At 35.7% G+C, this 21,695-nt stretch overlaps 2 non-coding genes across 2 annotated transcripts; both read left to right on the top strand.

Moving 5' to 3' along the window:
- Positions 1–18,660: 18,660 nt before the first annotated feature.
- LOC117311451 (small nucleolar RNA SNORD113/SNORD114 family) lies at positions 18,661–18,735 on the top strand. The gene has a single exon (XR_004525651.1). It is a non-coding gene; the product is annotated as a small nucleolar RNA SNORD113/SNORD114 family (small nucleolar RNA).
- Positions 18,736–20,730: 1,995 nt separating this feature from the next.
- On the top strand, positions 20,731–20,808 carry LOC117311454 (small nucleolar RNA SNORD113/SNORD114 family). The gene has a single exon (XR_004525654.1). It is a non-coding gene; the product is annotated as a small nucleolar RNA SNORD113/SNORD114 family (small nucleolar RNA).
- The last annotated feature ends 887 nt before the right edge of the window (positions 20,809–21,695 follow it).

The following is a 21,695-nucleotide window of genomic DNA, read 5'->3' as shown; positions in this document are numbered from 1 at the left end:
AAAGAACTAGTCCATAACTCCTTGAAGGGGGAGTAGATAGGAGAAGAGAAAATAGTATTAATGTCCTCATGGTGAGATATGACAGTGGTTGGTTGATCATTGTATTGTATTAGTTATTTATTGCTGTGTAACAAATTACCCTACAAGTTAGTGGCTGAAAACAACAGTAAATATTTGTTACCTATCACAATTACTATGGGGCAGGAATCCAGGAGAGGATTAGTGGGCAGTTTTGGCTTAGGGTCTTTTGTGAGGTTGTAGTCAAGATGTCAGGTAGAATTGTAGATACATGAAAGCTTGGGCTGGAGGATCTGCCTCCATGGCTCACTTACGTGGCTAGAAAGTTGGCGCTGGTTGTTGGCAGGAGGCCACAATTTCTTCCTACATGGGCCTCTCTTCAGGACTGCTTGAGTGTCCTTACAACATGACAGCTGACTTCTCCAAGAGTAATAAATACAAGAGAAAGAGAGGTGGAAAACTCAATGTATTTATAACCTAAATTCAGAAGTCATACACCATCACTCTCTCAAGTATTCTGTTGGTTATAGAGGCCAGGCATGGTTTAATATGGGAGGAGATTGTGCAAGGCTGTGAATACCAGGCATCATGGATCATTGGGCGCCATCTTGGAGGCTGGCTACCATCTTTAAAATGTGGAAAAATTAAAAGAAGGACAAGCATGGACAAGGCATAAATATGGGATTGGCATGAAGCAAGTAAGCTGATAATCTCTATGCTGAGATCTGCTGCAAAAAAGACGTAGCCTCTTAGTTTTATGGAAAACAAACCTATAGATAGAGCTTCGTAACATTCTAGGATATTGTTTTTAGTTTTTTTAATTTTATTTTTACACGTTGACTTTATTATTATTAGTGACTTAATGAGAGAATCAGTAAACAAAAGTATGCATGAATGGAAAAGGCTCCAAGTTTGGACCAGTGAATATCTGGGGTGCCTGGAATCAATGATTTTGATTAAACCCTATAACTCTGAGACCAGAGACCTAGTTAATGCCTATATGGTAAATGAACTTACAGCAGAAGTTAATAATATTTAGGATTTTGTTAGGCTATTAAGGTTCGTAGGTTTGGATTGTATTACTGTAAGTGAATTAATGAACAAAGAAATATATATATATTTTATATATATGTATATATATATAAATAAATGAAGACAAGGAGAGCCATATGTGGCCCAATTATGAATGTTTAATATATTTTTTATTATTAATATTTTTCTGAAATACTCAGTTCCAACATGAATCTATTTGAGTCAGTAGCATATAGAGATAAATATCTGGAAATCAATGTTGTTCTGCATTATTTGGGCAGTGCTGTTTGCTTATTGAAAATAAGAAGATATGATCTAATTGGTTATGTCTGGGAGTAATGAACACATGAGCAACTGTTAATACCATTGAAATTTCTGATCCAGTTTCTATGTTCAGTGGTACTGGTGATATTATGAGTGAATGTATAAAGACAGTCATCTTTCAACCAGTTATTTTGAAGAAGGTAAAGTGGGATTTCTCAACCTCGCACTATTGGCATTTTGAGCTGGGTAACTCATTGCTGTCGGAGCGCTGTCCGGTGCATTGTAGAATGTTTGGTAACTTCACTGACTTCTACTAACTAGATGCCAGTATTGACCCCCTCTCCCATTGTGACCACCAAAAATATCTCAACATTGACATATGTCCTCTGGGGGCAATATCGCCTCCATTGAGGACCACTAGGTAAAGCATGGACCAAAGAGGAACATGTGTTAAAAAACAATGTGACTCATTTGTCCTATTGTTCCTTGCTGATATTAAGACAAAGAAAAATCAAACTAGGCTCTTCCCACATTATCTCAGGTTCATGTGTATCTAATTGTATTGCATTTTGAGTTGTTTATGGATTGATCATATTGTGTTTTCTCTGGAAAAATAAATTGATGTTCAAATTATTCATGAATACAAAAGTAAATGAATAAATAAAACAATGAATGGATAAATAAATACACAAAGTAGGGTCTAGCATGGACTATTGGTGAAAATGTGCCATGAAAGAAGTATTTAAGTGAATCCAATCCTGCACAAGTGACATCTACTCAACCTAAGTTGGGCTGTGAAAGAAAATAAGATGGAGGACATTTTCATCCCTTTCAGAGTGGATGATGATTCCACTGTATTTTTGTACCACAGCTAATTTAAATTTCCTCAAGTGACCTAGGCTCTTGACTCTTTAATGAGAGCACATAAGAAGATGGTTGATGTTGTCAGGGCTCCTATTGTGGGGTAAAGATTGTGGGTTCATGGTCATTTATTGTATCATGTTTAAAATAGGGACAAATTAAATGAAAAGGAGTAAGCATGGATCTGCCATGAGTACAGAATTTCTAAGAAGCAAGGAAGTTAATTAATCCATGTGTGTGACTTTGAGATTCACACATTGATCTTAGCAATATCACAGTTCTTAATTTTGGGATTTTCGTGTGTTGACATTTTATTGTTAGTGAATCACTGAATGAGTCAATCAATAAAGGTGCAAATGAATGAAGAAAAAGAGTGCCAAGCCTAAACCAATGATGAGTATCCTGGGGTGTCTGAATCTGAAATTCTGATTAAGCCTTATAGCTGTGAGATCTATTAGAAAAAGAAAATTACCCTATTATCTCTGTGGGAAATGATCATATAGCAGAACTGAGGAAGCGTCAGTTCTTATTCTTGGTCTGTTGAGGTTCTTGAGTATAGATTATATTTTAACTAAATCAGAATAAAATATGTAAATGAATGAAGACAAGGAATGTCCTGAATGGATCAATTATGAGTGTATGCAATTAAATAAGGAACAAAACTAATATGATTTAGAAATGCTGAGTTCCAATAAAACTAAATAGATCAAAGCTCTTACACTTTTGAGTAAGAAACATAAAAGACAATTTTATATGAGTCAATGTTGCAATTGATGAAAAGCAAATTTTTTGTTTTTGTTCTTTTTTTTTTTTAGATGTTGCTTACTTTTCTAAAATACTTTATTTTTTTAGAGCAGTTTTAGGTTCATGGCATAATTGAGAGGAATGCACAGAGATTTCCCATAATCCCCCTGGCTCTACATGTATATAGCCTCCCCCATTATCAACATCCTGCACCAGAGGGGTACATTTATTATAATTGATGAACCTTCACTGACACATCATTTTCACCCAAAGTCCATAGTTGACCTCAGGGTTCACTCTTGGTTGTAAATTCAGTGGTTTTGGACAAATGTATAATGACATGTATCCACCATTATAGTATCATACAGAATATTTTGCTGCCCTAAAAATCCTCTGTGCTCCATTCATCCTTCTCTCCCCTTAACCTCTGGCAACCTCTCCATTTACTGTCCCCCTAGTTTTGCCTTTTTCAGAATGTAATAGTGTTGGAATTATACAGTACATAGCCATTTCTTATTGTCTTTTTAAATTTAGTAATATGTGTTTAAGGTTCCTTCACACCTTTTTATGGCTTTGATAGCTGATTTCTTTTTAGTGAAGAATAATCTTCCATTATTTTGATATAACACAGTTTATCCATTCACCTACTGAAGGATATCTTGGCTGCTTCCACGTTTTGGCAATCATGAATAAAGCTGCTATAAACATCCATGTGGAAGTTTCTGTCTGGACATAAGTTTTCAGCTCCTTTGGGTAAATACCAAGGAGTGTGATTTCTGGATCGTATGGTAAGACGATGTTTAGTTTCGTAAGGAGCTGCCAAATATCTATTCTAATAGGTTTTAATTTCATTGTTTTAATTCGCATTTCCCTCATGACATATGATGTGGAGAATCTTTTCATATGCTTATTTGCCATCTGTATATCTTCTTTGGTGAGGTATCTGTTGAGGTCTTTGACTTTTTTTTTTTAAATAGATCTTTATTGGAGTATAATTGCTTCACAATACCATGTTAGTTTCTGTTGCACAACAAAGTGAATCAGCCATAATGCATACACATGTCCCCATATCCCCTCCCTCGTAAGCTTCCCTCCCGTCCTCCCTGTTCCACCCGTCTAGGTCATCCCAAATCACCGAGCTGATCTCCCTGTGCTATGCTGCTGCTTCCCACCAGCCAACTATTTTAAATTCAGTAGTGTATATAAGTCGCTGCTACTCTCACTTCGCCCCAGCTTCACACTCCCACCCATGTCATCAAGTCCATCCTCTACGCTTACCTCTTTATTCCTGCCCTGCAGCTAGGTTCAGCAGTATCTTTTTTTTTTTTTTTAGATTCCATATATATGTGCTAGCATGCGGTATTTGTTTTTCTCTTTCTGACGTACTTCACTCTGTATGACAAACTCTGAGTCCATCCACCTCACTACAAATAACTCAATTTCGTTTCTTTTTTGTTTTGAATTTTATTGATTTTTTATACAGTAGGTTCTTATTAGTCATCAGTTTTATACACATCAGTGTATACATGTCAATCCCAATCGCCCAATTCATCACACCACCATCCCCACCCCCCGCGGCTTTCCCCCCTTGGTGTCCATACGTTTGTTCTCTACATCTGTGTCTCAACTTCTGCCCTGCAAACCGGTTCATCTGTACCATTTTTCTAGGTTCCACATACATGCGTTAATATACGATATTTGTTTTTCTCTTTCTGACTTACTTCACTCTGTATGACAGTCTCTAGATACATCCACGTCTCAACAAATGACCCAATTTCATTCCTTTTTATGGCTGAGTAATATTCCATTGTATATATGTACCACAACTTCTTTATCCATTCGTCTGTCAATGGGCATTTAGGTTGCTTCCATGACCTGGCTATTGTAAATAGGGCTGCAATGAACATTGGGGTACATGTGTCTTTTTGAATTATGGTTTTCTCTGGGTATAGACCCAGTAGTGGGATTGCTGGATCATACAGTAATTCTATTTTTAGTTTTTTAAGGAACCTCCATACTGTTCTACACAGTGGCTGTATCAGTTTAGATTCCCACCAACAGTGCAAGAGGGTTCCCTTTTATTCACACCCTCTCCAGCGTTTGTTGTTTGTAGATTTTCTGATGACGCCCATTCTAACTGGTGTGAGGTGATACCTCATTGTAGTTTTGATTTGCATTTCTCTAATGATTAGTGATGTTGAGCAGCTTTTCATGTGCTTCTTGGCCATCTGTATGTCTTCTTTGGAGCAATGTCTATTTTGGTCTTCAGCCTATTTTTGGATTGGGTTGTTTGTTTCTTTAATATTGAGCTGCATGAGCTGTTTATATATTTTGGAGATTAATCCTTTGATTGTTGATTCATTTGCAAATATTTTCTCCCATTCTGAGGGTTGTCTTTTCGTCTTGTTTATGGTTTCCTTTGCTGTGTCAAAGCTTATAAGTTTCATTAGGTCCCATTTGTTTATTTTTATTTTTATTTCCATTATTCTAGGAGATGGATCAAAAAAGATCTTGCTGTGATTTATGTCAAAGAGTGTTCTTCCTATGTTTTTCTCTAAGAGTTTTATAGTGTCCAGTCTTACATTTAGGTCTCGAATCCAGTTTGAGTTTATTTTTGTGTATGGTGTTAGGGAGTGTTCTAATTTCATTCTTTTACATGTAGTTGTCCAGTTTTCCCAGCACCACTTATTGAAGAGACTGTCTTTTTTCCATTGTATATACTTGCCCCCTTTATCATAGATTAGTTGACCATAGGTGCATGGGTTTACCTCTGGGCTTTCTATCTTGTTCCATTGATCTATATTTCTGTTTCTGTGCCAGTACCATATTGTCTGGATTAGTGTAGTTTTGTAGTATAGTCTGAAGTCAGGGAGTCTGATTCCTCCCGCTCCGTTTTTTTCCCTCTTTTACGTCTCCATACAAATTTTAAGATTTTTTGTTCTAGTTCCATAAAAAATGCCATTGGTAATTTGATAGGGATTGCATTGAATCTGTAGATTGCTGTGGGTGGTATAGTCATTTTCACAATATTGATTCTTCCAATCCAAGAACATGTTATATCTCTCCATCTGTTGGTATCATCTTTAATTTCTTTCATCAGTGTCTTATAGTTTTCTGCCTACAGGTCTTTTGTCTCCCTAGGTAGGTTTATTCCTAGGTATTTTATTCTTTTTGGTGCATTGGTAAATAAGAGTGTTTCCTTAATTTCTCTTTCAGATTTTTCATCATTAGTATATAGGAATGAAAGAAATTTCTGTGCATGAATTTTGTATCCTGCAGCTTTACCAAATCCATTAATTAGCTCTAGTAGTTTTCTGGTGGCATTTTTTGGATTCTCTGTGAATAGTATCATGTCATCTGCAAACAGTGAGAGTTTTACTTCTTCTTTTCAATATGTATTCCTCTTATTTCTTTTTCTTCTCTGATTGCCATGGCTAGGACTTCCAAAACTATGTTGAATAATAGTGGTGAGTGGACGTCCTTGTCTTGTTCCTGATCTTAGAGAAAAGGCTTTCAGTTTTTCACCATTGAGAATGATGTTTGCTGTGGGTTTGTCATATATGGCCTTTATTATGTTGAGGTAGGTTCCCTCTATGCCCAGTTTCTGGAGAGTTTTAATCATAAATGGGTGTTGAATTTTGTCAAAAGCTTTTTCTGCATCTATTGAGATGATCGTATGGTTTTTAGTCTTCAATTTGTAATATGGTGTATCACATTGATTGATTTGCATATATTGAAGAATCCTTGCATCCCTGGGATAAATCTCACTTGTTCATGGTGTATGATCCTTTTAATGTGTTGTTGGATTCTGTTTGCTAGTATTTTGTTGAGGATATTTGCGTCTATATTCTTCAGTGATATTGGTCTGTAATTTTCTTTTTTTGTAGTATCTTTGTCTGGTTTTGGTATCAGGGTGATGATGGCCTCGTAGAATGAGTTTGAGAGTGTTCCTTCCTCTGCAATTTTTTGGAAGAGTTTGAGAAGGATTGGTGTTAGCTCTTCTCTAAATGTTTGATAGAATTCACCTGTGAAGCCATCTGGTCCTGTACTTTTATTTGTGGAAGATTTTTAATCACAGTTTCAATTTCATTACTTGTGATTGGTCTGTTCATATTTTCTTTTTCTTCCTGGTTCAGTCTTGGAAGGTTATACCTTTCTAAGAATTTGTCCATTTCTTCCAGGTTGTCCATTTTTTTGGCATAGAGTTGACTGTAGTAGTCTCTTAGGATGGTTTGTATTTCTGCAGTGTCTGTTGTAACTTTTCCATTTCTAATTTTATTGATTTGAGTCCTCTCCCTCTTATTCTTGGAGTCTGGCTAATGGTTTATCAATTTTTTTTATCTTCTCAAAGAACCATCTTTTAGTTTTATTGATCTTTGCTATTGTTTTCTTTGTTTCTATTTCATTTATTTCTGCTCTGATCTTTATGATTTCTTTCCTTCTGCTAACTTTGGGTTCTGTTTGTTCTTCTTTCTCTAGTTTCTTTAGGTGTAAGGTTAGATTGTTTATTTGAAATTTTTCTTGTTTCTTGAGGTAGGCTTGTATAGCTATAAACTTCCCTTATAGAACAGCTTTTGCTGCATCCCATAGGGTTTTGATCATCGTGTTTTCATTCTCATTTGTCTCTAGGTATTTTTTGATTTCCTGTTTGATTTCTTCAGTGATCTCTTGGTTATTTACTAATGTATTGTTTAGCCTCCATGTGTTTGTGTTTTTTAGGTTTTTTTCCCTGTAATTCCCTTCTAATCTCATAGCGTTGTGGTCAGAAAAGATGCTTGATATGATTTCAATTTTTTAAAGTTTACTGAGGCTTGATTTGTGACCCAAGATGTGATCTATCCTGGAGAATGTTTCATGCACACTTGAGAAGAAAATGTTATCTGCTGTTTTTGAATGGAATGTCCTATAAATATCAATTAAATCTATCTGGTCTATTGTGTCACTTAAAGCTTCTGTTTCCTTATTTATTTTCATTTTGGATGATCGGTCCATTGGTGTAAGTGAGGTGTTAAAGTCCCCCAATATTATTGTGTTACTGTCGATTTCCTCTTTTATAGCTGTTAGCAGTTGCCTTATTGCCGTATTGAAGTGCTCCTATGTTGGGTGCATATATATTTATAATTGTTATATCTTCTTCTTGGATTGATCCCTTGATCATTATGTAGTGTCCTTCCTTGTCTCTTGTAACATTCTTTATTTTAAAGTCTATTTTATCTGATAAGAGTATTGCTACTCCAGCTTTCTTTTGATTTCCATTTGCATGGAGTATCTTTTTCCATCCCCTCACTTTCAGTCTGTATGTGTCCCTATATCTGAAGTGGGTCTCTTGTAGACAGCATATAGATGGGTCTTGTTTTTGTATCCATTCAGCAAGGCTGTGTCTTTTGGTTGGAGCATTTAATGCATTCACGTTTAAGGTAATTATCGATATGTATGTTCCTCTGACCATTTTCGTAATTGTTTGGGGTTTGTTTTTTTAGGTCCTTTTCTTCTCTTGTGTTTCCCACTTAGAGAAATTCCTTTAACATTTGTTGTAGAGCTGGTTTGGTGGTGCTGAATTCTCTTAGCTTTTGCTTGTCTGTAAAGCTTTTGATTTCTCCATCGAATCTGAATGAGATCCTTGGCGGGTAGAGTAATCTTGGTTGTAGATTCTTCCCTTTCATCACTTTATGTATATCATGCCTCTCCCTTCTGGCTTGTAGAGTTTCTGCTGAGAAATCAGCTGTTAACCTTATGGGAGTTCCCCTGTATGTTTGTCGTTTTTCCCTTGCTGCATTCAATAATTTTTCTTTGTCTTTAATTTTTGCCAATTTCTACTATGTGTCTCGGCATGTTTCTCCTTGGGTTTATCCTGTATGGGACTCACTGCGCTTCCTGGACTTGGGTGGCTATTTCCTTTCCTATGTTAGGGAAGTTTTTGACTATAATCTCTTCAACTATTTTCTCTGGTCCTTTCTCTCTCTCTTCTCCTTCTGGCACCCCTATAATGCGAATGTTGTTGCGTTTAATGTTGTCCCAGAGGTCTCTTAGGCTGTCTTCATTTCTTTTCATTCTTTTTTCTTTATTCTGTTCCATAGCAGTGAATTCCACCATTCTGTCTTCCAGGTCACTTATCCGTTCTTCTGCCTCAGTTATTCTGCTATTGATTCTTTCTAGTGTACTTTTCATTTCAGTTATTGTATTGTTCATCTCTGTTTGTTTGTTCTTTAATTCTTCTAGGTCTTTGTTAAACATTTCTTGCATCTTCTCGATCTTTGCCTCCATTCTTTTTCCGAGGTCCTGGATCATCTTCACTATCATTATTCTGAATTCTTTTTCTGGAAGGTTGCCTATCTCCATTCATTTAGTTGTTTTTCTGGTGTTTTATCTTGTTCCTTCATCTGGTACATAGTCCTCTGCCTTTTCATCTTGTCTATCCTCCTGTGAATGTGGTTTTTGTTCCACAGGCTGCAGGATTGTAGTTCTTCTTGCTTCTGCTCTCTGCCCTCTGGTGGATGAGGCTATCTACGTGGCTTCTTTGACTCATTTTTTAATGAAGTTGTTTATTTTCTTTTTTTCCCCTTAATTTTATTTATTTATTTCTGGCTGTGCTGTTCTTTGTTCCTGCGCATGGGGTTTCTCTACTTGCAGCAAGCAGGGGCTACTCTTCGTTGCAGTGCATGGGCTTCTCATTGTGGTGGCTTCTCTTGTTGCAGAGCATGGGCTCTAGGTGTGTGGGTTTCAGTAGTTGTGGCACACAGTATCAGTAGTTGTGGCCTGCGGGCTCTAGAGCGCAGGCTCAGTAGTTGTGGCACACGGCCTTAGTTGCTTCGTGGCATGTGAGATCTCCCTGGGCCAGGGCTCGAACCCGTGTCTCCTGCATTGGCAGGCAGATTCTTAAGCACTGCGCTACCAGGGAAGTCCCAAGTTGTTTGTTTTCTTATTGTTGACTTTAAGAATTCTTTGTGTGTTTTGGATAATAGTCATTTATCAGACATGTCTTGCAAATAGTTTTTCCCCCAATTTGTGGCTTGTATTTTGTTCTTTTGAAACTTTCTTTGCAGAGCCGAAACTTTTCATTTTAATGAAGTCCAACTTATCAATTGTTTCACATATGTCTTTGGTGTTGTATGTAAAAAGTCATCAGTTAACCCACCTCCTAGCAAAATGGAAATAAAAACAAAAATAAACAAATGGGACCTAATGAAACTTATAAGCTTTTGCACAGAAAAGGAAATCATAAACAAAACCAAAAGACAACCCTCAGAATGGGAGAAAATATTTGCAAATTAAGCAACTGACAAAGGATTAATCTCCAAAATTTACAAGCAGCTCATGCAGCTCAATAACAAAAAAACAAACAACCCAATCCCAAAAATGGGCAGAAGACCTAAATAGACATTTCTCCAAAGAAGATATACAGATTGCCAACAAACACATGAAAGAATGCCCAACATCATTAATCATTAGAGCAATGCAAATCAAAACTACAATGAGATATCATCTCACACCGGTCAGAATGGCCATCATCAAAAAGTCTAGAAACAATGAATGCTGGAGAGGATGTGGAGAAAAGGGAACACTCTTGCACTGTTGGTGAGAATGTAAATTGATACAGCCACTATGGAGAACAGTATGGAGGTTCCTTAAAAAACTAAAAATAGAACTACCATATGACCCAGCAATCCCACTACTGGGCATATACCCTGAGAAAACCATAATTCAAAAAGAGTCATGTACCAAAATATTCATTGCAGCTCTATTTACAATAGCCAGGACATGGAAGCAACCTAAGTGTCCATCAACAGATGAATAAAGAAGATGTGGCACATATATACAATGGAATATTACTCAGCCATCAAAAGAAACGAAATTGAGTTATTTGTAGTGAGGTGAATGGACCTAGAGTCTGTCATACAGAGTGAAGTAAGTCAGAAAGAGAAAAACAAATACCATATGCTAACACATATATATGGAATCTAAGAAAAAAAACAGTCATGAAGAACCTAGGGGTAAGACGGGAATAAAGACACAGACCTACTAGAGCATGGACTTGAGGTTATGGGGAGGGGGAAGGGTAAGCTGGGACAAAGTGAGAGAGTTGCATGGACATATATACACTACCAAACGTAAAATAGATAGCTAGTGGGAAGCAGCCGCATAGCACAGGGAGATCAGCTAGGTGCTTTGTGACCACCTACAGGGGTGGGATAGGGAGGGTGGGAGGGAGGGAGACGCAAGAGGGAAGAGATATGGGAACATATGTATATGTATAACTGATTCACTTTGTTATAAAGCAGAAACTAACACACCCTTGTAAAGCAATTATACTCCAATAAAGATGTTAAAAAAAAAAAGTCATCACTGAATACAACGTCAGCTAGATTTTCTCTTAGGTTATCTTCTAGGGGTTTTATTGTTTTACATTTTTCATTTAGGTCTGTGATCCATTTTGAGTTAATTTTTGGGAAGAGTGTAAGGTCTCTGTCTAGATTTCTTTCTTTCTTTTTTTAAATGTGGATGTCCTGTTGTTCCAGCACCACTTACTGAAAAGTACTCCTTTGTCAAAAATCAGTTGCCCATATTTATGTGGGCCTTATTTCTGGGCTGTATTCTGTTCCATGGATCAGTTTGTGAATTCTTTTACCAATACCACAGTCTTGATTATTGTAGCTTTATAGTAAGTCTTGAAGTCAGATACTGCCATACCTCCAACTTTGTTTCTCAATATTGCGTTGGCTATTCTGGGTTTTTTTTTTTTTTTTTTTGCCTATCCATATAAACTTTAGGATCACTGTGTCTATATCCACAAAACAACTTGCTGGGATTTTGATTGGAATTGCCTTGAATCTATAGATCAAGTTGGAAAGAAGTGACATTTAGACAATATTGACTCTTCCTATCAATGAACATGGAATATCTTTCCATTTATTTAGTTCTTCTTTGATTATTTTCATCTGAGTTTTATAGTTTTCTTCATATAGTATTTATACATATTTTTTCAGTTTTATACCTAAGTATTTCATTTTTTGGGTGCCAATGTAAATAATATTATGTTTTTAATTTCAAATTCCACGTGTTCATTGCTATTATATAGGAAAGTGATTGACTTTTATTTATTTACCTTGTATCCTGCAGCCTTGCTATATTTGCTTATGAGTTCCAGGAGTTTTTTGGTTAGTTCTTTTGTATTTTCTATATAGATGACCATTTCATGTGTTAATAAAGACAGTTTTATTTCTTTTTTCACTAATAGTATACTTTTTATTTCCTTTTATTCTCTTGTTATGTTAGCTATAACTTCCAGTACAATGTAGAAAAGAAGTGTTGAGAGGGAACATCCTTGCATTGATACTGATATTGGTGGGAAAGCTTCAAATTTTACATCATTAGGTATGATATTATCTATAGGTTTTTTTGTAAATATTCTTTCTCAAGTTGAGGAAATTCCTCTGTATTCCTAGTTTACTGAGAGTTTTTTTTTCTCATGAATTGCTGTTGTATTTTATCAGATGCTTTTTCTGCATCTATTGATATGATCATGTGAGTATTCTCCTTTAGCCTTTTGATGTGATAGATTACACTAATTGACTTTTGAATACTGAACAAGCCTTGCATAGTGGGATAAATTCCAGTTGATCATATTGTATTTCTTTTTATACATTGTTGGATTCAATTTGCTAATATTTTGTTGAGGATTTTTGCACCTATGTTCATGAGAGATATTGTTCTGTAGTTTTTCTGTATTTTTATTAGGGTAATGCTGGCTTCATAGAATGGGTCATGAAGTGTCTTCTCAGCTTGTATCTTCTTAAAAAGGCTTTAACAATCTACAGATTCAGTGCTATCCCTAACAAACTACAACTGGCATTTTTCACAGAACTAGAACAAAAAATTTCACAATTTGTATGGAAACACAAAAGACCCCCAATAGCCAAAGCAATCTTGAGAAAGAAAAACGGGGCTGGAGGAATCAGGCTCCCTGACTTCAGACTATACTACAAAGCTACAGTAATCAAGATAGTATGGGCTTCCCGGGTGGCGCAGTGGTTGAGAGTCCGCCTGCGAATGCAGGGGACACGGGTTCGTGCCCCAGTCCAGGAAGATCCCACATGCCGCGGAGCAGCTGGACCCGTGAGCCATGGCTGCTGAGCCTGTGCATCCAGAGCCTGTGCTCTGCAACGGGAGAGGCCACAGCAGTGAGAGGCCCACATACCACAAAAAAAAAGGTAGTATGGTACTGAAACAGAAACAGAAATATAGATCAATGGTACAGGATAGGAAGCCCAGAGATAAACCCACGCACACATGGTCAACTAATCTATGACAATGGAGGCAAGAATATACAGTGGAGAAAAGACAGCCCTTCAATAAGTGGTGCTGGGAAAACTGGACAACTACATGTAAAAGTATGAAATTAGAACACTCCCTAACACCATACACAAAAATAAACTCAAAATGGATTAAAGACCTAAATATAAGGCCAGACACCATCAAACTCTTAGAGGGAAACATAGGCAGAACACTCTATGACATAAATCACAGCAAGATCCTTTTTGACCCACCTCCTAGAGAAATGGAAATAAAAACAAAAATAAACAAATGGGACCTAATGAAACTTAAAAGCTTTTGCACAGCAAAGGAAACCATAAACAAGACGAAAAGACAACCCTCAGAAAGGGAGAAAATATTTGCAAATGAAGCAACTGACAAAGGATTAATCTCCAAAATTTACAAGCAGCTCATGCAGCTCAATATCAAGAAAACAAACAACCCAATCCAAAACTGGGCAGAAGAGCTAAGTAGACATTTCTCCAAAGAAGTTATACAGATTGCCAACAAACACATGAAAGAATGCTCAACATCATTAATCATTAGAGAAATGCAAATCAAAACTACAAGATATCATCTCACACTGGTCAGAATGGCCATCATCAAACAATCTACAAACAATAAATGCTGGAGAGCGTGTGGAGAAAAGGGAGCCCTCTTGCACTTTTGGTGGGATTGTAAATTGATACAGCCACTATGGAGAACAGTATGGAGGTTCCTTAAAAAACTAAAAATAGAACTACCATACAACCCAGCAATCCCACTACTGGGCATATACCCTGAGAAAACCATAATTCAAAAAGAGTCATGTACCAAAATGTTCATTGCAGCTCTATTTACAATAGCCAGGACATGGAAGCAACCTAAGTGTCCATCAACAGAAGAATGGATAAAGAAGATGTGGCACATATATACAATGGAATAATACTCAGCCATCAAAAGAAACGAAATTGAGTTATTTGTAGTGAGGTGAATGGACCTAGAGTCTGTCATACAGAGTGAAGTAAGTCAGAAAGAGAAAAACAAATACCGTATGCTAACACATATATATGGAATCTAAGAAAAAAAGGAAAAAAATGGTCATGAAAACCCTAGGGTTAAGACGGGAATAAAGACACAGACCTACTAGATCATGGACTTGAGGTTATGGGGAGGGGGAAGGGTAAGCTGGGACAAAGTGAGAGAGTTGCATGGACATATATACACTACCAAACGTAAAATAGATAGCTAGTGGGAAGCAGCCGCATAGCACAGGGAGATCAGCTAGGTGGTTTGTGACCACCTAGAGGGCTGGGATAGGGAGGGTAGGAGGGAGGGAAATGCAAGAGCGAAGAGATATGGGGACATATTTATATGTATAACTGATTCACTTTGTTATACAGCAGAAACCAACACACCATTGTAAAGCAATTATACCCCAATAAAGATGTTAAATAAATAAATAAATAAATAAGTCTTTAAGAGAACTGTTATAATTTTTTCCTTAAATATTTGGTAAAATTCACCAGACAACCCACCTGGGTGTGGTGCTGTCTGTTTTGGAAGGTTATTAATCATAGACCTATTTCTTTAATGGATGTAGGCCTATTCATATTGTCTATTTCTTCTTGTTTGGATTTTAGCAAATTGTGTCTTTTGAGGAACTAGTCTATTTCATCTAGGTTATCAAATTTGTGGGCATGGATTTCACAGCATTCTGTGACTATTCTTCTAATGTCCCAGGGATCTGTAGTGCTTTCTCCTTAGACTTTCTATAATAGTAATTTGTGTCCTCTCATTTTTTTTCTTAGCCTGGCTAGTAGCTTACTGTTTTTATTGATCTTTTAAAATAAACAGCTTTTTGTTTCATTGATTTTTCTCTGTTGATTCTCTGTTTTCAGTTTCATTGATTCTGCTTTAATTTTTATTATGTCTTTTTTTCTGCTTACTCTGGATTTAGTTTGTTCTTTTCCTAGTTTTCTAAGGCAGAAACTTAGATTACTGATTTTACATATTTCTTTTTTTCTTTAAATAAAAATTGTATATATTTAAGATGTACAACATGATGTTTTGATGTACATATATATAGAGAGAAATAATTACCACAGACAAGCTAATTAACATATTCATCTCACACACTTTTATATTTTGCTTTTTTGTTTTTGTGATAAGAGCATCTGAAACTACTCTCTTAACAAATTTCCAGTATACAATATATTTATTAACTATGGTCACCGTGCTGTACATTAGATTTCTGGAACTTACCTACCTTACATAATAGCAGATTTGTACCTTAGACCAACATCTTTCTATTTCCTCCACCTCCCTGCTTCTGGTAACCAGTAGTCTAGTCTCTGATTCTGTGAATTCATCTTTTTTAGATTCCATGTGTCAGATCATTCAGGATTTTTCTTTCTGTATCTGGCTTATTTCACTTAGCATAATGTCCTCCATGTTCATCCATGTTGTTGCAAAAGACAGGATGTCCTCCTTTAAGGCTGAAAAATATTACACTGTATATATATACCACAATTTCTTTATCCATTCATCTGTCAGCAAACACTTAGGTCTTCTTTTCTAATGTATGCATTCAATGCTATAAATTGCCCTCCAAGTACTGTTTTTGCTGCATCCATTGTTTTGTTTTTTTGGTGTTTTTGAAACAGGAGACGTTAACATAAATGAACGAGAAGCTCATTGAATGAGAAGCAGTTATGGACATATGTTGATGACAGGTCATATAAAAAACATTAGGATTGAACAGATTGTGTTCTCTAAATTTTATTAACAGCCCAAACATGATCTAGTCTGTTATGTCTGTGACTAACAAGTGGATAGACAGATGTTTGTATCATTCAGGATTTATTCCTAGTGTCTTTGCATTCATAGATATTGATGTATTATTATAATTGAATGCGTAAATAAAATCCTATCTTAATTGTTTAAAATAAGAGAAAGCACAGATCATTGGAAGACCATGTTTTATGAGACAATGATAATTATTAGTTTGGGTTTTTGCTACAGATGTTTATAGAAAGAAAAAATTCCTAGCCTACTCCCATTTTTGATAAGGGACATATAATTCATTGCATATAATAATATTTCTGTTCTGGATTACTGGCTGGTTTACCATTTTGACTTTTTTCATATAATAAGCATATAATTTAATCATTCCATGTGTAGTTAAGTAAATAAATAAATGAACATATAAAATTGAATCAAGCAGAGTCATCACTGAGAATGTGAAATAAGAATTTTTAAAAATGAGATTATGGGTTCTTTCCTTTTCTGTTTTTTTTAAACTGAAGTATAGTTGATATATAATATATAAATTACAGGGGTACAATATAGTGATTCACAATTTTTAAAGGTTATATACTCCATTTATAGTTATTATAAACTATTGACTATATTCCCCATGTTATACAACACATCCTTGTAGCTTATTTTATACCTAATAGTTTGTACCTCATAATTCCTTACCCCTATATTTCCCCTCCCCCTTTTCTCTCCCCACTGATAACCACTAGTTTGTTCTCTGTATCTGCTAGTCTGCTTCTTTTTTGTTATATTCACTAGTTTGTTGTATTTGTTAGATTCATACTTTCTTTCTCTGTCTGACTTCACTTAATATCAATATGATAATCTCTAGGTCCATCCATGTTGCTGCAAATGGCATTATTTCATTCTTTTTTATGGCTGAGTAGTATTCCATCACACACACACACACACACACACACCACATCTTCTTTATCCATTCATCTGTTCATGGACACTTAGGTTTCTTCCATATCTTGGCAATTGTAAATAATGCTGCTGTGAACATTTGGGTGCATGTATCTTTTCAAATTAGTGGGTTTTTTTCTGAATATATACCCAGGAGTGGAATTGCTGGATTATATGATAGTTCTATTTTTAGGTTTCTGAGAAACCTCCATACTGTTTTCCATGTTTTACATTCCTACCAACAGTATATGAAGGTTTCCTTTTCTCCACATCCTTGCCAACATTTGTTATTTGTGTTATGTTTCATGATGGCCATTCTGACAGGTGTGAGGTGGTATCTCACTGTGGTTTTGATTTGCATTTCCCTGATGGTTAGCGATGTTGAGTATCTTCTCATGTGCCTGTTGGCCGCCTGCTTTTCCTCTTTGGAAGAATGCTTATTCAGTTCTTCTGCTCATTTTTAATTTTTTTTTTTATGTTGAGTTGTATGAGCTGTTTGTATATGTTGGATATTAACCTCTTATTGGATTTAAAGGTACCCAAATAAAGATTTAAATGTACCTAATTCTGCAAAAGTAGCATCCATTAAAATTATCTTTTATTCTGTTAAAACTGTTAAACTATAAAGATATATATATATATATATATATATATATATATATATATATATATATATACTTTTTTTTTTTTTTTGCGGTACGCGGGCCTCTCACTGTTGTGGCCTCTCCCGTTGTGGAGCACAGGCTCTGGACGCGCAGGCCCAGCGGCCATGGCTCACGGGCCCAGCCGCTCCGCGGCATGTGGGATCTTCCCGGACCGGGACACGAACCCGTGTCCCCTGCATCGGCAAGCGGACTCTCAACCACTGTGCCACCAGGGAAGCCCCCTATAAAGATATTTTTGATAAATATCTTTCTTATTCTTATGTGTGAATTCAACAGTGGCTATAACTAAAAGTATCTAAAAGTAAAAGTCGAATACTGGATTAATTAAAAAGGACCGAAGTTTATAACTCCCTAGCTCCAAGTAACTAAAATACACTTAAATTCTAGTTTAATTCTCCTTCTTCCTCCACAGAATGACCACAGGACAGCACACTTATTCATTTTCTAAGAAGCAAAATCTTGGCAGTTAGCTCTGTGAGTTAAGAACCTAGAGAAAAATAAGTAAGAATTGAAGTTCCTATCCTTGGGTAGGATGATTTGTTCACAAATACTTAGTGGTATTTCAAAAGAATCAATGTGTATAAAGGAAATAAAAATTCCAAATATGGACCAATGATGGAAATATGTTATGAATCAAAAATTATGTTTAGTCTAATTCAGCAGTCTAATTCAGTAGTCGTTTCATTCATTTTTAGAACTACTTAATATTACATTTTATGTTCCTCCACAAATGACTTAAACATTTCCATATCGGTATAGCACTGGCTGGTAACTGTGTGGCAACCCACAAGCCCATGGAAGACTCTGTGTTTGAGAAGTGATTAAAGGTGGTGCTTTCATCACTTTTCATTGACCCATCATTAAGACATGGGCAAACTAAATGAAAGTAACACCCAGATGGACCAATGGTGAATGTGGATTTGGTATGAAGCATGGGTGTTGATTGATCACACATGTTCTCTGAGGTCCATTATAAAAGGAGATTTTGTTCCTGGAATTTTATGATTATATTGTTATTCATGGATCAATTAATAAGTAAATACAGAAAGAACAACGTGTCTGGATCGATGATGAGTTCCATGGGGTATCTGAAACAGGAGTTTTGATTAAATCCATATGCAATTCTGAGGTCCATTGCAAAGAGGCACATGGTTAAATTATTCCATCTGTGGGAAATGAGCACATGGTACCTTGTGTTTGTACTTTTGTGGTTCTTGGGGATGGATTGTATTTTTATTATAAAGTTGAGCCATAAATAAGTGAAATGTATCAATGAATTTAAAAATCTAATAAGTCATGTACCTATTATTAAGGAATGTAACGAAACATGGATTGTTATTAAAATCTAGCTGAGACTCTGACTCTTTACTATACATTAATAGTAGAGACTGTTACTGCTCTGGAAAGTGGTATATGTATGGTCATTTGTATATAAGAGTTTTTGTTCTGTGGTGGTGGTGGGTTGCTGACTGGTTGTGGTATTAAGGAAATGCAAATGCATTTACTTGTATAAATACTTGTTTAAATAACCACTTAATTGAGAGCCAGAGACCACTGATGAGAATGTTTTGTAAGACAACACTTCTAATTGATCCAATCCTGTTTTTCATTGATTTTTGTTAAAACAATAAAAAAAGAAGCAAGTCTGTTATTCTCAATGGCAATGACCATAGATAGACATAAATTTTGTTCAGTGTTCTTGTCTAGTGGATAAGATCACAGATACTGATATGCTTGTATAAGAGAAAGAAGGTATAATTTTATATCTTAATCTATTTTTTAGGAAGTCAGCAAACCACAGACCAATTCAGAACACATGTTTTGATATCAGGATACTGACTCATTTTGTTTTCTGAGTCAGATATTCTAGGAAAAATTCTAAGCTCTTCTATTCTTTGAAAGGTACACCTGAACTTTTCCAAGTTCCAGTAATTTGATTCTGGGTTAGTGTCTAACCATTTTGAGTTTTCTTTAGAAAAATAAAGACATGATAATATTATTCTTTGAAAAATAAAATGAATCAGTAGGTGAATGAATCCATGAGTCCATATAGTGGAGGATTGGGGAGATGGTACCATGAAACATATTAAATATGTCCAATTCTGCAGAAGTCCAATAAGATGATCTTGGCTCTTCCTATGTAAGTAGCAGGTAAAGTCAGATATCTGTAATTGTAGTTTTAATTTTGTGTTGAACAATGAATTCGGTGGTATTCATATAATTTAATAGTAAAATGTAAGTAAATAAAAGAGTGCCATTCTTAGGAAAATGATGAGAATGTGTTATAGCAATTTGAAAAAAGCTAACTCTATAGTTTCTGATAATAGGCTCTTATTTTTCTTTATAGAATGAACACCACACATCTGATTTAATCATTCTCTAAAGGTGAAGACCCTTACTTCTGAGACTAAGGAGCTTAAAGACGGAAATAAGGAAACATCAATGTTGGTGTTCTAAGCTCCAATGGGGGTTATTAATGGGATCCCACTAAATTATTTCAATAAAATAAATAGTTAAATAGTACATGAAATTAAGGAATGCCAGTTACCAGCTCATGATTGGAATGTGTCATAAACTAACATTTATGATTAATTTGACCCGGCCCAACTAAGGACCGTTACTAAAGTGATGGAGGGCATTTCACGTATTTTCAGAGCAGTTTAACTTCCTACTTAATATTCTTGCCACATTTGCTGAATCCATTTCTTCATTGATTAAGATCTCAGTTGTTAACTCTTTGAGGCTGGAGTACTTTGGAAGATGGCAGATGTCATTTTTGTCAGTTGTGGGCTAAGATGATAGGTCTGTGGTTGTTGATTACACTAGCTTTAATGTAAGGACGAATCAAGTGAAAGAGTAGCAGGTGGGCACTAATCTTAAGTAAGGGAGTGATATGAAGCAAGCATGTTGATTAATCCCTACATGTAAAACAGAGCCTCACAGTGAAAAGTGACTGAGTCTATTCACTCTACATGAACAGGGGCAACGAACAGATCTTGGTTGTATTTAAGGCTTTTGTTCTTAGTTTTGCGTCACCGAAGGTAATTGATTGTATAATTATTCGTGAATTCATGAACGAGTGAATCAGTTCAAGAAGGCATAAGTGGATGAAGAAATAGAAAGACATGCCTGGGTCGATGATGGGTATTGGGGGAGGTATCTGAGTCAATAACTTTGATTAAGTGCTCTGTGTAACTTTGAGGTCCACTATGGAAAGAGAACTAGTAAATATTCTCTGTAGACATTAACTAGTAGTAGAAGTTAGGAAAAGGCAATAAACTTGTTCCTGGGCTTTTGTGGTTCATGGATACGGATTGTATTATTGCAAGTGAATCAGTGCATGAATGAAGAAAGAAATGTACATCTGAAAAACGAAGAGATTTGCTCATGGAGCAATCAGTAGAGTGCAATAAAATAAGTATTAATATTAATACAGTTCTGAAGTAGAATGAACAGGTTTAGTCTGCAATCCTCTTTCACATGGAGCATATGAGTATCTGTGGTCAGGAGGCAATGTTTTGAGTTTTGGTAGTTTGCTATTTTTTAATTAGGAAAAGGAAAAGTGTTTGCATCAGTCAAAAATCTATTAAATAACCATGTACTTAACAGATGTTTATATTCGTGGATATCTGTAATCATTACAGATCTTAATCTTGGGCTAAGTGGTGGAGTTAATAATGTTTATTATATTATTCATAACTAAGAATTCAATACTGGATTAGTAAAAAAATTACATTTTTGAGCCAAAGTTTATTGTTATCTAGTTCTGCCTGGCTAACAATAAGTAAAAAATTGAAATCTAGTCTAAATCTGCTTTTTTCCTCCCCAGAGTGAACACAGGACAGCTGATTTAATCATTTAATAAAGAATTGTTATCGCAAGCAAGGAGCATAAAGTCTAATATAAGTAAGTCCCTTGGTTCACATTCTTTGTTTGAATGGTTTATTCATGAGTGTTAGCTGAAGAATTCCAAAGTAATAATTATGTACTACATACATGAAATATATAAAATACTTCAAGTATGGACCAATGATGGGAATGTGTTACAAACCCCAAATTATGTTTAATCTAAATCAGCACAACTGAGGTCATTTT

This window comes from Tursiops truncatus, chromosome 2 (assembly GCF_011762595.2).
Source record: "Tursiops truncatus isolate mTurTru1 chromosome 2, mTurTru1.mat.Y, whole genome shotgun sequence".
NCBI classification, from domain to species: domain Eukaryota; kingdom Metazoa; phylum Chordata; class Mammalia; order Artiodactyla; family Delphinidae; genus Tursiops; species Tursiops truncatus.
This window is presented reverse-complemented; position numbering and strand designations above follow the sequence as displayed.